Below are 22,797 nucleotides of genomic sequence, written 5' to 3'. Positions count from 1 at the left end.
AAAATATTAAACATAGGCTTCAAATTATTTATTAGTTTCTGTGTTAAGAAAGAAAAGCAAGAGTTTACTTAACTGTCTTTTTTTTTTTTTTTTCCTTTCTTTTTCTGAGCTTGGGTGTTTTTAAGTGACTTGCCCAAGGGTCACACAGCCAGGAAGTGTTAAGTGTCTGAGACTAGATTTGAAACTCAGGTCCTCCTGAATTCAAGGCTGGTGCTCTATCCACTGAGCCACCTAGCTGCCCCCTACTAATGTCTTAATGTAAGAAAAGAAGTTTTTTATTTATAAATATCTGTGAGAAAACCAACAACAGTAATATAGCTGTGGATGAGCATACTTTAGCTAAAAATAAATGTAAAAAGTACTAAGGGCAAAATGGAAATGGAGTAGGAGATAGAACCTTGCATATTCAGATGGTTGCACTCATAGAAAGAAATGTAGAGGAATTGAGAAAGTAGGGGGGGAAGTATAGCTAAAAAAATTTGGATGAAGGGCAAAGAGGAGAGAAACAGAAGTGATTTTTGTCATGAGTATATTGCAGATCATTCAGACAGAAAGAGAAAAAATCTATGAGGGGGAGTTTGGTAAACAGATTACAAAACCTAGCCAAGAAGCATGGACTATTCAATTATTCAGACTGCTGTTGGAGTTCTCTCTCTACCTAAAGCAGAGTACCTCATAATTTATTGACTTACCTTAATGAAAATTCTATCCTTCAAAAGGTGATGAAAGTAGAAAGCAGAAATGTTTTACTGGATCTGATTATATTAACAGGGGAGAACAAGTTTGCTATGGTGGAAAATGATGGAACTCTAAGGGAAAGTGCCAAAAATTCTTCCAAAAGTTTATGACAGGGAAAAAAGAGGACATACAGGAATAATCTTACATGCATCTTAGATATGAAGAAATCAGATTTCAAAGGATTGTAGCAGGAAAAAAATAAGAACATATTAATTACAAGGAAGTGTGGCTTAACAAGAAAGGGAAATCATCAAACAATGAAGTTCTTCAGGAAACGATGACAATATCAACTAAGGGATAAAAAAGATTTGTCTGAACTGACTAATAAAGATATAAAGCAACATGATAAACCAAGTTAGATTTTTTTTTTAGTAAGTAAAAGATAGAAGCAATGCAAGGGAAGAAAAGAAGAATGTAAAAGAATGATATGGTTCTGCCTCTCCCTATGTATCTATGTATCTATCTATGTATCTATGTATCTATGTATCTATGTATCTATGTATCTATCTATCTATCTATCTATCTATCTATCTATCTGCCTATGCAGAGAGTACTAACCAACCAACTTAGTGTAGTTGTTACTATTGTTTTTTTTTTTTTTTTTTTTTTTTTTTTAAGGGAGGTCATATAGAATGAATATTAAAAATATTTAAAATACATTTGAAATTGATAAAAATATTAGAAGATCAAGCAAAAAGTCATGACCTCTGCACTGAGAATCTCCTGTTTAGTTGGTTTAATACTTAAATACTAGTATTCTCTGAGTCTAACAAACCATAATTTCCAAACCTATCTGTGACAGGAGCAATAACTTTCATGTGAATATTTTTCATTAATGTGACTCATCACTTTCTTTGCAATTAATTATATTATAGGATATCCTTGGACCCTCGATAAATTGCTTTTCACACACTCATATGCATATGTATATGTACATATATCTGTATATGTATGTATTGGTTATAAGTGTGTACATAAATACATGAAAATGCATAATCAATCAAGAGTGCTAAACTTCACAATGAAGAGAAGTTGTATAGCAATACATGATAATCGCCCAATTTTTCTCTTGGTGGTTGTTGTTGTTTTTGTCATCATCATTGTTCTCCTCCTCCTCCTCCTCCTCCTCCTCCTCCTCCTCCTCCTCCTCCTCCTCCTCCTCCTCCTCCTCCTCTTCTTCTTCTTCTTCTTCTTCATCTTCTTCCTTCTTCTTCCTTCTTCTTTCTTCTTCTTCACATTATTTTATTTGAATATTTGAATTTTTATAATATTTGAATATTTGAAAATTATTTGAAAGTTTTCAGTAAACAGAGATGGCTACTTAAGATTTGAGATTAAATATCTCTATTTTCATTAAAAGGGAAATGAACAAAGTCTGTATATAGCACATAATAGTTTGAAGTGATCTGCAAATCTTGAAGAAATTATAAAGTGATCACTAAGGGCATGTTTTATATCTATAATTAGCAAAGAATTTGGTCAAGTATATCATGATATTTTTGTTTTTAAGAAAAGATGGAGAGACATAGATTAGAAACAGATAGAAGCACATGTGTTGTAGGTCAGGTTTGATTTAGGCCAGTGTGGGACTTTAGTTTTAGATTGGAATGAAATGAGAAACATTTGTAGTTACCAAAAGAAAGTGACAAAGACAGAGATGCACACATGGAAAGGGAAGGGGGGAGAAAGAGAGAGAGAAAAAGAAAGAGACAGAGACAGACAGAGACAGAAAGACAAGAGACACAGACAGAGAAAGAGAAAGAAAGACAGAGAGATTAGTTATAACCTAAACAAATATTGAGAGTAGTATTTGGGAATCCATCTACCAAAGAACAGTCAGGAATTATATGAGAAAAATTACAAAACACTTGCCATAAAATAAAGTCAGATTTAAATAATTGGAAAGACATTCAGTGCTCTTGGATAGGCCGAGCGAATATAATAAAGATGACAATACTCCCCAAACTAATCTATTTATGTAGTGCTATACCAATCAGACTCCCAAGAAACTATTTTAATGACCTAGAAAAAATAACAACAAAATTCATATGGAAGAATAAAAGGTCGAGAATTGCAAGGAAACTAATGAAAAAAAAGTCAGATGAAGGTGGTCTAAGTGTACCTAATCTAAAGCTATATTATATACCAGCAGTCACCAAAACTATTTGGTATTGGCTATGAAATAGACCAGTCTATCAGTGGAACAGATTAGATGCAAAGGACAAACAAGGGTACATCTATAGCAAACCCAAAGATACCAACATTAGGGATAAAAATTCATTATTTGTAAAAACATATTTAAGCTGAGAAAAAAAATTTTGATAAAAAAGGATAAAAATTTGAAATTAACAAAAAGAAATGAGTATAGAGAAGAAAAATAATAAGTAAATATTGTATAAACATAAGTATATATATATATATATATATATATATATATATATATATATATATATAATGAATAGTATAAAAAATAATATGAAAGTGGAGAGAAATAAATGAACTATAATAATTGTGAATGCAAATAGGATAAATTCACCAATAAAAATTGAATTAGTTGGCAGAATGTATTAGAAAATTAAATCCAACTTGGTGTTGTTTACAAGAAATGAACTTGAAATATGAAAATTCACGAGTTAAAAGGAGAAGTTGGAGCAAAATTTCTCATTTAGCAGTAGCAACAGCTACACCAACAACAACAAAAACATGGTTACCAATCATGATTGTTAACAAAATAAAAATAAAAAAAATTAAAGGATATAAAGAGGGAAATAGTAATTTGCTAAAGGTCACAGAAAATGAATTGATTTAAATATTTAACACATATGCATCTATGGTATATTTTCTAAATTCCCATGGGGGAAAAAAAACACAAAAGGAATTAACATGTGAAAAAACAACAAATTATAATAATTCAATACCTAAATTTATATGATCCCGTTAGGCTTAGAAAATTCAATATTTTTGAGGTCTGCACAAGAATATAGTTTTATAAAAAATGATATGCTATATCTCTTGTAATTATTGAATAGAAATGAAAAGGAATTACAAAAAGCAAAACAGAATAACTGTTAATTTGATGGAAAAGAAGGAATATAAAATCAAGTACTAATGCAAAAATGAAAAATATTCACAATTGTAGAAGAAATAAAAAAGAAAATATTATTCATATAAAACTGGCTACTTAAATAATAAAATAATTGATACTTAGAAAAGTTTTAAATAACAAAAACAACAACAAAAATGAAATAGATGATGTAAACAAATCAATTCCAGAGGTAGAATATTAACAAGTTATAAATGAACTTCTAAAGAAAACAAAAACTCTAGAGCCAGATATTTCAAAAACTAAAGAAAAATTAATTCAGATCTTTCACTTTTTTACATTTTTACAAAAAAATAACAAAAGGGAGTATTCTATCAAATTCAGTCTATAGAACAGATATTGTCATTTAATATCAACTAGGAAGAATCAAAACAGAAAACAACAACAAACTGAGGATGAATGATTTTTTTTTTTTTATTTTGTTAAGGCAATTGGGGTTAAGTGACTTGCCTAGGGTTACACAACTAGGAAGTGTTAATTGTCTGAGACCACATTTGAACTCATGTCCTCCTGAATTCAGGGCTGGTGCTCTATCCACTATGCCACCTAGCTGCCCTAGAGTAATGATCTTAATGAGAAAAGTAAAAAAAAAAAGTTTTAACAAAATAGGATGAAAGAGGTTAAAACAGCATATCTTGAAGAAAAAAAAAGGAAAAAAATAGTCCTTTAATATATCCATATACATATAGATATAGATCTCTTTATATCCCATTGTCCACAATTCTATCTGATACTACCCTAGAAATGCTAAATATAGAAACTAAATAAGAAAAAAAATTAGGCAATAGTCATATAAAAGCACAAATTGATCACTTTCTTTTTTAGATAGTATGATGATTTATTTTTAAAATCCTAAAGATTCAAATAAAGATAAAAAATTGAAATAAGTTATAGTAAACTGACCTAACCTATTTAAATATGCAAAAATAATCAGGATTTCTACATAATGCCAATGAAATCCAGCAAAAGGAGAGGAAATATATATTAAAATTAATACAAAAATCAGTGGAATTTAACTTTTAAAATGCACATAAACATTTATAGAAGTACATATATTAATAATGGGAAACATGAATTACTTATGATTAAAATGAATCAGTGTAGTAAAAATGATCATTAATTTATTCAATTCCAACTAATGAAAATATGAATCCAACTGTCAACTGTCAGAAATTATTATTATTATTATTATTATTATTATTAATAATAATAATAATAATAATAGTAATAGTAATAATAATAATGTGGGGAAAAAAGGTCAAGGACCTCAAGAGAAATAATGAAAAAGAAAAGAAACAGTGCCAGATAATCAACTATATTAGAAAATAAGTAATTTTAAAATAATGTGATATTTGTTTAAAAAAAACTTATTCATTAGTACAGATTATGTTCACATCATATAAGAGAAAAAGAGTATCAAAATCCAATATTTAATAAATACAAGTATAATGATTACTAGAATAAAAACTTACTATATGACAAATATGTGGAAAAAATTGACAGTTTTATGGAAGGAATTAGATATAATACAATTCTGCAAATATGAAAATATAAATTCTACATGGATTATATGATCTAGGAACAAGATAATGCCATAAATAAATTAGAAGCACATAGTAAGAAGATGAATATTGATTAAATCTATGCATAGGAGAAAAATTATTGTCCAGATAAGAGAATTGTAGATAAAGTGGATAATTTTGATTACAAAAAAATTAAAAAAACATTTTGCACAAGAAAATCTAATAAAACTAAGATTAAAATGGAAACAATTGACTGGAAAAAAAAAATCCCAGCAAGTTTTTCTTAAAAACTTCTCATTTCCAGGACATATAAAAACCTAATTCAAATTTATAAGAACAAAACTGATTCCTCAATTGATAAATGGTCTAAGGATATGAAGGTTCAGTTCTTAAGGAAAGAAACCATAACAATTTATAACTGTATGAAAAAGTGTTTCATTGCACTATTAATTAAAGAAATACAATTGAGGAGATTCTGACATTCTCTCATCAATGTGATAAAGATAACAAAAAAATAACAATGAACTTTGATGAGTTTTGGAGAAAATGTTCATATAGATATACTACTTCTAGGCTTATAAGTATGAATTTTCTAGAAAAATAATTTGGAAATATATATACAAAGTTATCAATAAAACATGCTGAATTGAACTCATCTTCCTGAGTCTAGGTCTAGCACTTTAGCCACTGAGTAACCTAGGTGCCTCTACATACATACACACAAACATAGAATATGTATACATGTTTTAAAAACCACATGTTAAATAATAAAACATATTAGAATGAATCATGTATATGTACATTGTGTATATGTATAGGTTTATATAATGTGTGTGTGTGTGTGTGTGTCATTTGGCATGCTAAATCTGTCCCCTCTTTAGTGGATAGAATGTTTCATCATATGTGAATATACATATATTCATATAGAATTTTATGCAAGGAATATAGAGTTTAAAGTGTATAGTATAGCACAAATTTAGAGTATTGTTTAAGGAATGCATATGTTCTATATAGAGTTATTAGGGAAATTTATCATGCATTTTATCCATGAAATTTATTTTTCTTTCTCTTTCCCAGTGGAGTGGAGAGTGAGAAAGAGAAAAAAAATATTTTTATTATAATTTTTAGTAGAAAGAAGTATGTGGGCTGTGGATATGAAATATTGCATGTATTTTAGAAGTGGTGACTATTTTTATTAATATTTAACAAATTAATGTTGTGTATAAGAAACCTCTCAAGAAGTTGGAATAATAAATAAATATGATATAAAAAGAAAATACACCAATTAAATTTAAAAAGAAAAATATATAGTATATTACTTTAAAGAAACTTACAGTTTTGTAAAGAATTATAGATATGGCAATATATGTAATAATTGCAGTAAAAATTAAATGTGATAAGTGTGTAGAAGCTGTTCAGCAAAAAAAAAAAATGAAAGATTTAGAACTTTAGAGAATCATTTCTTTCTAAATGGTTAAAGATGGCTTTGTATAACTGTATTCTAGATGAATAGGAAGATGTCAACAGGTAGAAATATTTCATTATCAGAATATACTTCAGGCACTGAGGACATCTTTCAAAAACTGGAACATGTGGGAGGAGATGAGGAATGGAGATCAAAGTTAACTCCCATAGAGAAATAGTTGCCAAATGAAATATGTTTCTGTGAGCTATGCAAGCAATTGTCTTTTTCAAAATATTCATACAAAATGCTTATCCCAAAAATGTTACCAGGGCAAAAGTATGTTTTATAAGCATATTCTTCTATTCATTGAAAATATTTCATCTAGTGTTTTTGCATTCTTGCATTTTCAGTAATTTGTTGCACAGTCATAGTTAAAGTTAAAAATATGAAAAACCTAAGGAAATAATGAGTGAGCAAATGATTATAAAAATTACATGTGGCACAGTGAGAAAAAATGAGATTATAGAATATCAAGTATGAAAATATGTATATGTATATGTGAATATACACACATGAATATATATAATGCATATACATATGCACATCTACATTTTTACATATATAGGTATGTGTATATATGCCTACATAAACAGAGATACATATACATGTATGTATATGTGTGTGAGTGAATATATTGAGAATTGTAATGAGTTACAAATCTGTCCAAACTTTATGTGGCAAGATTGGTATCAAAGAGCTTAGTCTCCTGGAATCTCTGTCTTCCTTCAAGACAACTCAGATTCTACTTTCTGTACAAGATATTTCTGTGTCCTCTCATTGTTATAGGTCCCCCCCCTGAAATTACCTACTTCTTATACTGTCTAGATCTTGTAGGAATATCGCTGTGTGCTTGTTGTTTTCCCCATCTGTACATGAACTCCTTGAGACCAAATACCTTATTTTTACCTTTCTTTTTATTATCAGCAGTAAATTCAATACCTATCACAAAATAAACATCTCATACTTCTTAATTGATTAATTGATAAAACATAAAGATAAGAGAAGAAGAGAAGATTAGTAATTGACAAGAAACACTGTCAAGAAAAGAATAAGAAATTAAATGTATGACTTTGATATAGTAGAAAGATTTGTAGTTAGAGAATCTGATGTGGAATCCTATTTCTGCCACTTATTAATAATTGTGGAAAAATTACTTTACTTCTAGCCTCAGTTTTTTGATATGTATAAATATGTAATGAATAAATAAGTAAATAATGTAATATAGAGGGTGGACTAAATATATATCTAAGTTGCTTTAGATGAAACTTGTAATTCCATGATTTTATACTAAAACATTAAAATATAAATATATAAAATAAAAATAACAAATATGCCATAGAATAAATTACAATAAAATGGGATATATTTGAAATTATGCATGTTTTGAGACGTAGTAAGATGAGAAACACAATTATAATTTGGTTCCAGCATTCCATAGTCAAAAAAATATTAATGTTGTAAAGTAGCATTATCTATTAAAATTATTTCTCATTTATGTATTAATTTATTTATTTATGTCTTGAAATTCAAGAACTTGTAGGGAGAAAATTGATAAAGTGAAATTTTGGGGGAAGATATTAGCTGGAAAGAGAAATAGAAATACTATTCTAAGACTACACTACAAACCACTTAAAGAAATGAGAGATTTAGATGATGATGGGAAGCATAACAATTCAGGCACAAAATTAGGAAATTGCATTGAAAAAGGAATATGTACATATGTGAGACTTTTCTCTCTTTGAAAACAAAGCTGAACTGTTAAAATATTTGAGTCTTATTTATTAATCATTTTGATCTTCACAAGTTAGAAAAGTACCAAAAAGATCACTTCTGCATTCTAACCATCAAAATGCAGCTGATTGCTGAAATAGATATGTCTGTGAATAAAAATGACAAACTCATCATAGTTTTTCAAAACACAGAAAATCATAAATAGCTCAATATGCAGCTAACATTTTAGAAAAAAATGTAAATGTTCATATATTTAAAATAGACTAAAATTTTGAAAAAAAATGGTAATCACAAGAACAGAGAAGCATTAAAATTGAAATTCTGAGGGTAATACATTTAGTCAAATAAAGATAGCTTTTTAGAGAAATCAATATGAAAACTTTAACAAAGTAAGATTTCAAAAGACTGAATGTGTATAGATGATGAAAATGATTGCATTTAACTGAAGATGATAAAAGTATCCCCCATGTTAAAAAAATTGATTCATAAGGGTTAAAGTTCACAATGAAGTGAAGCTAAAAATGAATGTTAAAGTCTATATACATATATGCATGTTATTTTATGGTTAAGTGAGAGCCAAAAAAGAATAGAATATTTTCCCAACTTAACAAAATTATATTTATAGTAGATAGCTATACTTTCTTTTTTTCCTCAAAAATATATGAGATGGGATAAGGTGGGAAGATAAATTAGATCAGAAAATTCCATGATGTCCAGATTTCCCCCACAAATAAAATAAACATGCCTCAGTAAAACGATAGAATAGTGAAAAACAAATAAGATTTGGTGATAGATCAGACATCCTTCTAGATGTGAAGTATAAACAGTTCTAGGTTAAATTGACTGAACTGAGAGCTATGCTATTGAGACTCAGTCCTTGGAAAGAAGGACCCAGGCAGTCTGGTGAATGCAGAAACAGTGGGACAGGGACTGTGCCGCCTGTGGGCACTTACATAAAGATGGAGTTCTTGGTTTTAGGTTCCAGGTCAGAAAGGAAAATTGAAGAAAGACTTGAAGCCATGGGCACAACACCCCCATACCCCATGGCTTGAGTGATTATATTCTTTAAGAGGTTGTTTTGTTTGTTTTTTTTTGTTTGTTTGTTTTGTTTTGTTTTGTTTTGTTTTGTTTTGTTTTGTTTTTGTTTTTATTTTTTTTTAATAAGGAGACAAAAGGGAAAGAATACAACCATATAAAGTTATTATAGAAATAGGGAAGATTGAGGTTCTTCTTAAGAGGACAGTGAAATCATGAAAAAGCCTTTCCTATCCCAAAGAATAAGGTTAAACGATTAGCTGCCCCAAAATAATTTATAGAATTTATAGGGGAAAAAAAAGAATTTATAAAAGACTATCAAATGAGAGATAGTAAGGGGGGGAAGTATAAAAAAAATTATGAAAAGAAAGTCAACTAACTAGAAAAGAAGATCAAAAGTCTTAAAGAATAAAACAATTCTTTGAAAATTAGAATTGGGAAAAAGGAAGCCAGTAGACACCAAGTAATAGTAAAACAAAATATAAAGAATGAAAAAAATAGAAGTTAATGTAAAAAAAACAAACAAACAAACATAAAAAAGCAGAACAGGGAACAGATTAAAAAGAGAAAACAAAAGAATAATAGAACTACCTGAAAGATATGACCAAAAAAAAAAAAAATTACATTTACAGAATAATACAAGGAATATATATATTTTTAAATTCTCCTGAGTGATAGAACTAAAAGGGAAAGTCAAAATAGAAAAAAAAATACACCAATCACTATCTCAAAGATAAGAAGGAAACAAGGAAAATACATAGAAATACCATTACATATTTCAAAAACCCCGGATGAAAAAAGAGCTATCATAAGAATTGCACAGGAATTATAAATGGCTACAATAAATGACCACATATCATAGAACATTTTATATATATATATATATGCAAAGAAATAACTAGCGTTGTGGCTGAAAACATTATATGTTGGGATTACTAGGTGAGAACTGAGGTTGTCTGGATGGTGACAAGGTGAGAATTCAGGTTTTCTGGACAATTACAAGGTGAGAACTCAGGTTGACTTGATAGAGGGGGCAAGCTCATTGGCTGGGGTGGTTCTTCCCAGAAGCCCTTGCATTATCCCACGCCCATTCTCTGGGAGGATAAAAAGAGACAGCACTGGGCGCAGAGAGCAGATCGGCCTGAAGAAGGATAAGAGTTGGAGGAGATTCAGAGCCAGGATTCAAGAGAAAGACTCTGCATTGCATCAGGCTTGACGGGGCTCTCTGCAGGAAGGGAAGTCACTTCTAAGGACAAGAGATAACAGCAACTGCCTGGAGACAACGGTTCACTACAGGAAGAAGAATCTGTCTGAAAGATTTGAGTAGACACAGCAGATCTCTTCCCAGAGAGCGATCCAGCAGCTTCTAGAGACGACAGCTCATTACATTTGGCGTCCACACGTGGGGCAAGGACTTTTGCTTATCCTGACAAGAGGAGCTAGACCAGACCTTCGCAATTTGGCGCCCAAACAGGGACAGACACAGTCCTGATTCCAGTGGAAAAGCTTCCGATCTAGATCTCAGTCCCTCTGACCCAGAACCGTGAGTAAGGAGGAAACTTTGTTAAAGATTAAGTGAGCGTGCTAATAGATAAATAAGGAACTTAACTTGTTAAGGGCTAAACCAGGAATCTCTTATAGCTGAAATGGGGCAGATGTTAGCTATATTCAATCCCTGGACCTCAGCCGACTCAACCCCAGCCCCAGAAGCAACCTCAGCTCCATTCAGGAGTGGTACTATAGAGAGTATAATCAAGATAATTGAGGAGCAGAGTTTACTTGTAACCTGGGTACAGATTGCTAAACTCTTGGCTGCATTAAGACGCACATCCCCTTGGTTCTTAGAGGAAGAAAAGATAGATGTAGATAAATGGAAGCTAGTGGGATATGAAATGAAAGAATTTCAAGCAAAAAATGGGCCTCGTTCAATTTCTGCAGAAGTATTTTATATCTACAACATAGTTCAATTAGCCTTAAACTATCAAGCAAGTTGTAGGAGAAGGAAAAGTTCTAAAAATGAACAGAGGAGGAAGTGTGAGGAAAAAAGGAAAGATCAAGATCTTTCCCTAGAGCAAGAGGATTTAAATGAGGAATTATGGTATGATTCTATTGAAGAAGCTTCAACCCTGCCTAGAGAACAGATTATTGACAGGCCCACATCAACCCCACCTTCAGAGATGGAGGAAGAAAGAGGGGAAGAGGCAGAAACACAAACAGAATTGCCTGTGAAGAAGCCTAAGCCTATGACAAGATTAGAAAAAGCATTGGTTAAAGCTAAGAGAGAAGGACAGGATATAAGTGATTTTATACATGCATATCCTGTGATTGAAAATACTGACTCTGTAGGTAAAAAAAGGAGAAGATATGCACCTTTAGATTTGAATAAAATTAAGGATTTGAAAAAAGGTTGTACCCTTTATGGGGCTACATCAGCTTATGTCAAAATGTTACTAGATGGTTTGTCTTATGAAGTCCTAACCCCGAATGATTGGAAATCCATAGCAAGGACATGTCTGGAACCTGGAGAAAATTTATTATGGCTTTCGGAATTTCATGAATTATGTAAAATTCAAGTCAGATGCAATTTGGAAATAGGAGTTAACACACAATTCACTTTTGAGCACTTAGCTGGTGAAGGTCAGTATGGAGAGAATTCGGAACAGATTAATTATACCATGACAATATATGAGCAAATTGCTAAGGCTGCAATAAAAGCTTGGGGTGTCCTTCCTGGACAGAAAGATCGTGGAGAGGCTTTCACTAAAATACAGCAAGGTCCCAATGAACCTTTTGCAGATTTTGTGGGACGTTTGCAAACTGCTGTCAAAAGAACTATTGGAGAAAATTCAGCTACAGAAATAATGACCAGACATCTGGCTAAGGAAAATGCCAACGAGATTTGCAAAAGAATTATATGGGGATTAGACAAAGATGCTCCTTTAGAGGAGATCATAAGACGCTGTGCTACAGTGGGAACAAATGCTTTTTACACCCAGACTATGATGAATGTGGAAAGAAAGGGTCCCTCCTGGCAAGGGACTTCTAGAGAAACTCGGCGATGTTTTCAATGTGGAAAAATTGGACATCTAAGAGCTCAGTGTAGATATGGAGATACAGTGAAAAGACAGGGTGAGAGAAGACCTAAAACCCCATGTCCAAAATGCAACAGAGGATTCCATTGGGCATCAGAGTGTAGAATAATTCAGGGAAATGGGATGAGGGGCCCAGGTTCAGGGCCCCAGGCAAAAAAGACTTGGGGCATGATGGCAGCTGATGTTACACCCAAAGAACCTTTAGAAGGCCAGGACTCTGATTTAATCAACCAGCAGAAAAGCAATCACATGGCAGAAAGGGATTACCTGATAAGTGAGTCAAAAGGCAATCAGATAGCAAAAATGGATTACACTTGGGGAGAATACAGGCCTTTTAAACCAACAGGGCTGTGTCCAGTGCAAACAACTACAATGTAATTGCCAGATGATGAGAAGAGATTTAGAAAGTGGTAAATAGAAGGTAATTAGATAGGTTAACTGCCTGGGAGAGAGGGTTTGCTTGTATTTCTTCAGCAGGAGAAGGAATCAGATGGGTGCCAACAAGTCATATTCGCCTTGTCCATCAGAGAAAGACAGAAAAAGAGAAAGGCCTCAAAATAAAGGAGAAGATCTAAGAAACATCTGACACTGAAAGAGCATGGATAATAAGAAGACTGTTAAAGAACTTAAAAACCAGCAGGAATCATTGGACTTCCTCACACAAGATGAGAATAATGGACAATGGACTTATGGACATTTATAAATTTTCAATTTATGATTATGATTATGTTATATACTTCTAGCATGTGTTATGTTACTATGTTACTATGTGCTTATGTAATTTATGTAATTATCTGTAATACTTCCCATATTGATGGATTTATGTTTCAAGGTCATGACTGTCCTATGTTCTAAATCAAAAGAAAGGGGGAGATGTTGGGATTACTAGGTGAGAACTGAGGTTGTCTGGATGGTGACAAGGTGAGAATTCAGGTTTTCTGGACAATTACAAGGTGAGAACTCAGGTTGACTTGATAGAGGGGGCAAGCTCATTGGCTGGGGTGGTTCTTCCCAGAAGCCCTTGCATTATCCCACGCCCATTCTCTGGGAGAATAAAAGAGAGGACTCTCAGAGAAAGAAGAAGACTCTCTGCATTACATCAGGCCTGACGGGGCTCTCTGCAGGAAGGGAAGTCACTTCTAAGGACAAGAGTTAACAGCAACTGCCTGGAGACAACGGTTCACTACAGGAAGAAGAATCTGTCTGAAAGATTTGAGTAGACACAGCAGATCTCTTCCCAGAGAGCGATCCAGCAGCTTCTAGAGACGACAGCTCATTACAATTATATCCAGCAAAATTAAATATAATATTAAATGTGAAAATGGACATCCACTGAACTATCATATATTCAGGATTTTACCTCAAACAAATCTAAATTCACTAGAAAATTTAACATATAACAGCCAACATCAAAGACTAATTTCAAGAGAATCAATAAGAATAAACTGTTCATGTTTTATTTATGGAAATATGAATCATATGTTTAAGATTCAAATTGGTAATTAGATGTGTGTGTGTGTGTATATGAGAGAGAGAGAGAGATTGAAACAGAGAGAGATTGAGAGAGAGAAAGAGAGAGAGAGAGAGAGAGAGAGAGAGAGAGAGAGAGAGAGAGAGAGAGAGAGAGAGAAGTATTAGGAAGGGGAAAGGCTGGTAATTCTAAAAATCTCATTCTTGTATCAGGAATGGGTTAAATAGAGAACAATGCACATACACACAGACACCCACACCCACACACCAAGAAGGGTATCAGACCCTCCACAAGGTATAAAGAAATAAGGGGAAAGGGAATAGAATAAGATGGGGTAGAGAAGAGTTTATAAATCAAGTGGGAATAAGATAGGGTGTATAAGTTAATGGGAAAGAGATAAAGAGTGAGGAAAAGGGGTACATAGGATTAGGTGGATATGAAAGGGTATTTAGATTAATGGGAGTGGCAGACAGTATATAGGAATGCAATAAAGAAGGAAGGGTAGGATGGAGGGGGAAGATAAGGGAGGAATCCATGAGTGGGATGAAAATAAAGTAAAAAATGCACTACAGGGAACAATGGAAAAGCTATCAGGAAGCAAAGATAGCCAGTTGTAAATACAATGTCTTTTATTATTATATAAGCTTTCTTGAAATGGAAATTCATCATCACATATTTTGAATTCTCCATGATGTTTTGCTGGGTACAAGATCATATTTTTCCTTTTTCTTTCTGTCTTTCCCTTTCTATTTTTTGTTATTTTGCATTTAAATTTTAAATTAATAAAGACATAAAAAACAGTATCATTTTTAGGGAAAAGTTTTTCCACCCTAAAAAAAAAATGAAGAAATCATTAGGTAGATCTACTTACCTTCACTAAGTTTAACAAATTGGATGTACCAAATTTGAAAGTACTGGAAAAAGTGAAACATGATTACTGAAGTATCTTTTTGTAATCTTGGAAGTGGGGACATGCCAGTAGATAAGAGAGGAATACGCAAACCACACACTACACACACACACACACACACACACACACACACACACACATTTATTTTGAGAGTGGTAAGAAGAAACAGATTATATCTTTTGAACTACAAATCTTGGTTTCTATTCTTGGGAAAATTCTAGAATTCTATTTTAAGAAGTCATAAAAATACTTTAAAAGAGATACATAGTCCTATAAGAGTCAGTAGGACTATTAAGAATACACTGGCTAAAGAACGAAATCATAAATAAATTGGAGGAACATGGGATGGTTTACCTCTCAGACTTGTGGAGGAGGAAGGAGTTTGTGTCCAAGGGAGAACTAGAGACCATTATTGATCACAAAATAGAACATTTTGATTACACCAAATTAAAAAGTTTCTGCACAAACAAAACTAATGCAAACAAGATTAGAAGGGAAGTAACAAATTGGGAAAACATTTTTACAGTTAAAGGTTCTGATAAAGGCCTCATCTCCAAAATATACAGAGAATTGACTTTAATTTATAAGAAATCAAGCCATTCTCCAATTGATAAATGGTCAAAGGATATGAACAGACAATTTTCAGATGATGAAATTAAAACTATTTCCACTCATATGAAAGAGTGTTCCAAATCACTATTGATCAGAGAAATGCAAATTAAGACAACTCTGAGGTATCATTACACACCTGTCAGATTGGCTAAGATGACAGGAACAAATAACAATGAATGTTGGAGGGGCTGTGGGGAAAACTGGGACACTGTTGCATTGTTGGTGGAGTTGTGAAAGAATCCAACCATTCTGGAGAGCAATCTGGAATTATGCCCAAAAAGTTATCAAAATGTGCATACCCTTTGACCCAGCCATACTACTACTGGGCTTATACCCCAAGGAACTACTAAAGAAGGGAAAGGGTCCTGTATGTGCCAAAATGTTTGTGGCAGCCCTTTTCATAGTGGCTAGAAGCTGGAAGATGAATGGATGTCCATCAATTGGAGAATGTTTGGGTAAACTATGGTATATGAATGTTATGGAATATTATTGTTCTATAAGAAATGACCAACAGGAGAAATATAGAGAGGCTTGGAGAGACTTACATCAACTGATGCTGAGTGAAACGAGCAGAACTAGAAGATCATTATACACTTCAACAATGATACTGTACGAGGATGTATGCTGATGGAAGTGGATTTCTTCAACATAGAGAAGAGCTAATCCAATTCCAATTGATTAATGATGGACAGAACCAGCTACATCCAGAAAAGGAACACTGGGAAATGAATGTAAACTGTTATTTTTACCTTCTGAATCCAATTCTTCCTGTGCCACAAAAAAAATTCGGTTCTACACACATATATTGTATCTAGAATATACTGTAATATATTTAACATATATAAGACTGCTTGCCATCTGGGGGAGGGGGTTGGGGGAGGAAGGGAAAAAATCTGAATAGAAGTAAGTGCAAGGGATAATGTTGTAAAAAATTACCCCTGCATATGTACTGTCAAAAAAATGTTATAATTATAAAATAAAATTAAAATTAAAAAAAAAAAAAAAAGAATACACTGGCTAGAAAGAATCCTTCTTCCTTTTTACAAGATGTCTAGAGAGAATGACTGGGGACAAGAAAGCCATAAAATTCATGGGCTTAGCAAAAATTTTGATAACAATTCTAATAATATTCCACTTACATTTAGAACTGATAAGAAGTTTTCACAAGTCATTAATTATTTAAGCTGAGTTGGTGAGCAAATTTCTAGAGGAATGTTACAGGAAGCTGTCCTTTTCTCTATTCAGTTTGGTATTTTTATTGAGGATAAGGATTAGAGCATAAATAGTAAATATGCTATCTTTTCAAGTGTCACAAATATAAAAGGTATAATTGACAAAATAGCTTAATGTGGATCCAAAAAATAATTCATACTAGAATTCTAGATTGAATTGAAAAACAATACTAATGGGCATCAAATTATGTGTAAATGCATGTGTAAAATATTACAACCAAAACTATCATATCTGTGTTAAAATCACAGTCTCCAGAAGATGTTAACTTCTATTCTTTCATAATGTCTTTTTTGTCAAGTCCATGTCCCATCTGAAATATTTTATTCAGTTGGAACACTACATTTTAGGGAAAACATAAGCAAAAGTTGGAGAATGAAAGAACTCTGAATTTCACATTGTATTTTGGGGCTCTGAATATCAGCTCTGCATTTATAACCTTAGGAAATTAATTTTACAAGCTTTATTTTTGATACTTAAAATGAAGGGATTTTACTAGGTAACCTTGAAGTTTCCTTCCATATTGAGTTCTTGAGTCTTAGGATCCTAAGAGGGAAAAAGTGATGGAAAGAAGATTGGAAAACATGTTATGTTAGTACTGGTTGAAAAAAAAAAAAAAAAACAAGAATAGTTCCTTGAAGAGAATTATAACAGATATGATATGATTAACACTCAGTATTTAGAGGGCTGTTATGTAGCAGCACATTTAAGATCAAATATAAAATTATTTCTTTATTATTAAAAGCTCTTTGTAACCCTATCCCCACTATTACTTTTCCAAATTTCTTATACCTTACCAGAGGCCCCTGTATTTTTCAAATCATTGATATGTTTCCTTGTGGTTTCTGGAACAAGACTCTCTATTGCTGCCTTTATGCATTTTCTCTGTTCCCTTGCTTAGAATGCCTTACCACCTTCTATAGGATGCTTTTGCTAATCCCTCTTAATTCTAAGGTCCCCTCTCAGTTGATTATTTTCTACTAGTCCTATATGGAGCTTGTTTGAACATATCTGTTTGCATGTTATCTCCCTTATTAGAGTATGAATTCCTTGAGGGCAAGGATTTCTCTTTTGCCTCTCTTTGTATTCTGGATACTTAATATAGAGTCTAAGGCAAAATAAGTATTTAATAGATGTTTATTGACTGTTTCCCATTTTGATGAGTTTTCTCCTATCAGGCCTTATTATATAGTGCCTGATAGATATTATTAGTGCTTAATAAATTCCTATGGATTAATTGCTCAGGAATGAAGAACAAAGTGTAATCATTGGCAATCACAGAAAGATAGATTTCACTTTGATGTAAGGAAAACAAAAAACTAATTAACAAACCCCCCTACTAGAATTATCCAGTGATGAAATGAACTGCTTAAGAATGCAGTGCCTTCTTCTTAATTATAGGCCACAGTCTCTGAGATATTTGCATTGCCCTTCCAGAAGAATAAGTTGTTCAACTGATGCCTCCTTATCAGGCTAATTGATTCAGTTTTTTTAGAGTCCACACCTTCCCAACTACCTTAATCCCTTCTCCACTATGATTAGAGGGTTGAAGAGTAGATCAATAAATTCCAGATGAAAGGCATTCTTTGGCTCTAAACTTTTCAGGTAAATCATCCACTTTGCAACACTTCTGCTTGGTTTTGATAAAACATCGCATTCCCATGCTGATGTTCTTCCATTCTTCTCCATGTTTTTCAGCTTTATTCTGTGTGATTTTATTCATCAGATTATAAGCTTTTTGAAAGTTTCCTTTTTCTTCCTTCCTTCCTTCCTTTCTTTTTCTTCTTCCTTCCTTCCTTCCTTCCTTCCTCCCTCTCTCCCTCCCTCCCTCCCTCCCCCCTCCTACCCTCCCTTTCTTTCTTTCTTTCTTTCTTTCTTTCTTTCTTTCTTTCTTTCTTTCTTTCTTTCTTTCTTTCTTTCTTTCTTTCTTTCTTTCTTTCTTTCTTTCTTTCTTTCTTTCTTTCTTTCTTTCTTTCTCTTTCTGCTTCTTCCTTCTTTTCTTCTCTCCTTCATTCTTTCCTCCTTCTCCCCTTCCTTCCTTCCTTCTTTTCCTCTTTCCTTTCTTGCTTTTTTTGTTGCTTTCTTTCTCAGGGCTCAGCACACTGCTTGGCTCAGAATACATCTTTAAATAATGTTTATCAAATTGAATTTTAATTTATGTTCAATTATACAATTCAATTAAATTTTATGTTGAGAGTGATTCACTATAACTTTAAAATAAAATTATTTCATTAGTATCATTTTCTACTGAAATCCTCTTGCAATATCTAATCATTCTGTGAAGACCACTTTGAATTCTTTAAACCCATGGTTTCACAACAACAGTTCTGACAGGTTTTCCAAAATTGGGAACATTTTCATTACATGCCCAATAATGGATTTTATATCTATCATTTTAGGAAAAGTCTAAATCTGTTCAAAGAAACCCATCAAGTGGTAAGAATTTTTTATTAAAATAATTTTAGATTATAATTTATTGAGTAATCAAAAGCTTCAAATTTTTGACAAGTGAATGAATGTTCTAATGGATGGAATTTTGGACCTTTTAATTATCAATAATAATATTTATTTGTTATCTAAATATATTTAAAAGAATTGCATGTATTTAATCTTTATCAGATTGCTTGCTGTTTTGGGAGGGAAGGGACAGAGGGATAAAAATATGCAGCACAAATTCTTACAAAAACTATCTTTACATGTATTTGGAAAAATAAAATATTACTGATAATTAACAAATAATATTAATTTATTAGACAATTTAAGCCTTGTCATTTAAAAAGTAGGTTGAAAATTCACTTGGAAATTGGATTACTTATAATTAAATATCTACATTTTTTTTATTTTAGATTAGTTAAATTTTTGGAATTCATATAGTTATTTTTTCCTTTAATGGATTTTTATAATATAATGCATATTTTTACTTTATTCAGCTATAATTGGAGGAAATGATATAAATATTCCAATAAACATTTTCTAAATCCATGTTTTATTTACCTGGCTCGTACTTCTGTCAGATTTGAGCAGCTGTCTCACAACAGATTTTTCATTCCTATGTTCTATTGTTGATTCTTTCAATTCCCTTCACATTTGGTTCCTGCGATAAAATTGTTGGCAGTTTCTTTACATTTAACAAACTGAATTTTTCATTCCTTAAAAGAAATTACTTTCTCATCAGAATCTTTTGGGAGCCTTATCACTTTCCAGGAAAACAAACATGCACACTTTTTTCTTTTCCTTACCAACAATTTGTTATGTAAACCTAGGTATGTATATACATTAGAAATATGTAAATTTGAATAAACTCATCATTTAAAATACAACCTACAAACTTGATTTTTATAAAAATATAATATAATACATTTGTTTTATCCTAAAAACAAAAGTGTGAATTGATCAAAGTATACATGTAGCAAAATGCAGTTGTGAGATTGGTTCCAAGGGATCATGAATACATTATCTGATCCATGGTTTTTTACAATTATAATTACTTGGGTGGGGGAAAATGTATACCATTTTAAAATCTAAAGTTTGTGGTCTTAAATTCCAATATTGCTAAATTTCAACAATTTTTTGGGGGGGATTTATAAGTGATACCATTTTTTTAATAATTCAGTTAACCTTTTCATATTATGGATAAAGAAACTGATGACCAATAATCTGGGAAGAGTTATATAACACTACAGATAAGTTGAGGTAAAATTCAAATGTAAGCACTATGTCTCTAAATCCATTGTTCTTTTAATTTTGCAGCATTGCTTTTATTTAACTTGGTTAATTTCTAGTTCTTTTCATTCTTTGTAAATTATTTTTTTTTTGTTTTAACAGAAATAAGGTCACAAAATGAGAAATGGATACAACTCCCAAAATCTCTAGTGAAGAAGAACCTTTAAACTGTCTTACCTATGTGTTTATCTCTTATTGTGTGTGAACTAGAACATACAATGCAAATACACTATAAACTAGAACACACAATAGAAATTGTAATTTATAAATATAATTATAATAGAATAATACAAGTAGCAGAATGTAACTCGAAAGCAATATAAAACAATTGTAGGGGAAGCTGTAAGCAACACAGAATTTAAAAAAAAAAAAACACAAATTGGGGAGGAGGTGAGAGTTATAAGAGAGATGAAATAGGCGTAAAATACTGTCCCCAGAAGATGGTTCTGGGGCTGAAGGTGGGCTAGTCTTTCTAATCTCAGTTGTAATGCTGCTGAAAAAATATTACCAGCACTCTAAATTTTGCTGTTCTGGAGCAAAACATTATCTAACTTTTCTTCCATGACTTAATCCTGTTCCTAGCTATTGATTAGCCATATTGAATCCATTAAAAGAAAAATGAATATGATGTCTAATATTTTTCTGTAAAAATTATATACTATCATTCTGTACTGACAGCTCTATAACATATATTCCAAAAAGAAAGCAATGGCAGATATATTATTTGTGATTTCTTACAATTCTTTTTAATTCCCCCTTGAATATATAGAGATGTTGAAGGAATTTGAACAATGCTAAAGTAAAAGAACAAGAGTTATGTAATTTGAAAAGGAAACTTAAAAGAGGAAGTGAACCTAATTTTTTTAATACTTGAAATATTTTCATGTAGAAAAAAAAGTTTTAATTTAATTTGCTTCATTGTAGGAGATGAAATTCCGGACAAAAGAAAATAATTAGAGGGAGACATTTTGGCTCAATGTAAATAAAACATTTTCTCCAAATTAGAGTTTCTCAAAGTGGAATAGATTGACTCATTATTTTAATCATTAAGCTAGAAAGGACCTTAGAAATCATCTAGTCCAATCCTTTCATATTACCTAGGAGGGAACTGAGATGTAGTGAAGTTAAGTAATTAAAAGTAAAACCATGAGTGAAATCTAGGGTTTTTGATTCTAAAATATCCCATTTCACCATACTAACTTTCATCCTCAAATTCAACAGTAAGTATCAAATTGAAAAATAGATAAGAAATAATGAAGTAATATTTTGTAAATTTATACAGAAGCCAAATCATCATTTGGCAGGGATGTTGTACAGTGATATCAAATTCAAATAGAAACAAGGGTTACTGATAAGCACTGAAAAATCCCTGAGGGTTCCACATTGCCTTTAGTTTAAAAATATAATCTTATCTATTTTATAGTACTTTTAAATTTTATTTTGTTAACTATTTTCAAATATATTTCAATATGCATCACATTCTGAGTGGTGAAGGCTCATGTTTCCTATGGGCCAGTGTTTAAAATCTTCAATGTAGACTATATTTATCCTTCAAGTAAAGGTTAGAGTTAATGAAAGCTAAAGTCTCTTCCAATTCTAAGGAGAATAATGTTGATCAACATAAATAATTTTTTGATTAAACCTTTTTATATTCAAAACACATGCATAGATAATGTCAATATTCAACTTGGCAAAACACAGTGTTCCAATTTATGTTTCATTCTCTTCCACCCATCTCCTCCCCTAGTCAGCCAGCAATCTAATACATTAAACATATTCACTTCTTCTATACATATTTTCATAATTATCATGCTGCCCAAGAAAAATAAGATCAAAAAGGAAAAAATGAGAAAAAATAAAATGCAAGCAAACGACAATAAAAAGGTGAAAATATTATGTTGTGATCCACCCTCAGTTCCCACAGTGCTCTCTCTGGGTGCAGATGGCTCTCTTTATGATAAGACCATTGGAACTGGCCTGAATCATCTCATTGTTAATGTCAGGATTGTCAGAATCCATCACAATAGAACATTTTATAATGTTCTTGTTGCCGTGTATAATTATCTCCTGGTTCTATGCATGTCACATAGCATAAATTCATATAAGCTCTCCAGGCCTTTCTGAAATCATCCTGCTGATCATTTCTTACTAAACAATAATATTC

Source organism: Sminthopsis crassicaudata, chromosome 4, assembly GCF_048593235.1.
Source record: "Sminthopsis crassicaudata isolate SCR6 chromosome 4, ASM4859323v1, whole genome shotgun sequence".
Taxonomy (NCBI): Eukaryota; Metazoa; Chordata; class Mammalia; order Dasyuromorphia; family Dasyuridae; genus Sminthopsis; species Sminthopsis crassicaudata.
The sequence above is the reverse complement of the archived record's forward strand: the minus strand, read 5'-3'. Positions refer to the sequence as shown.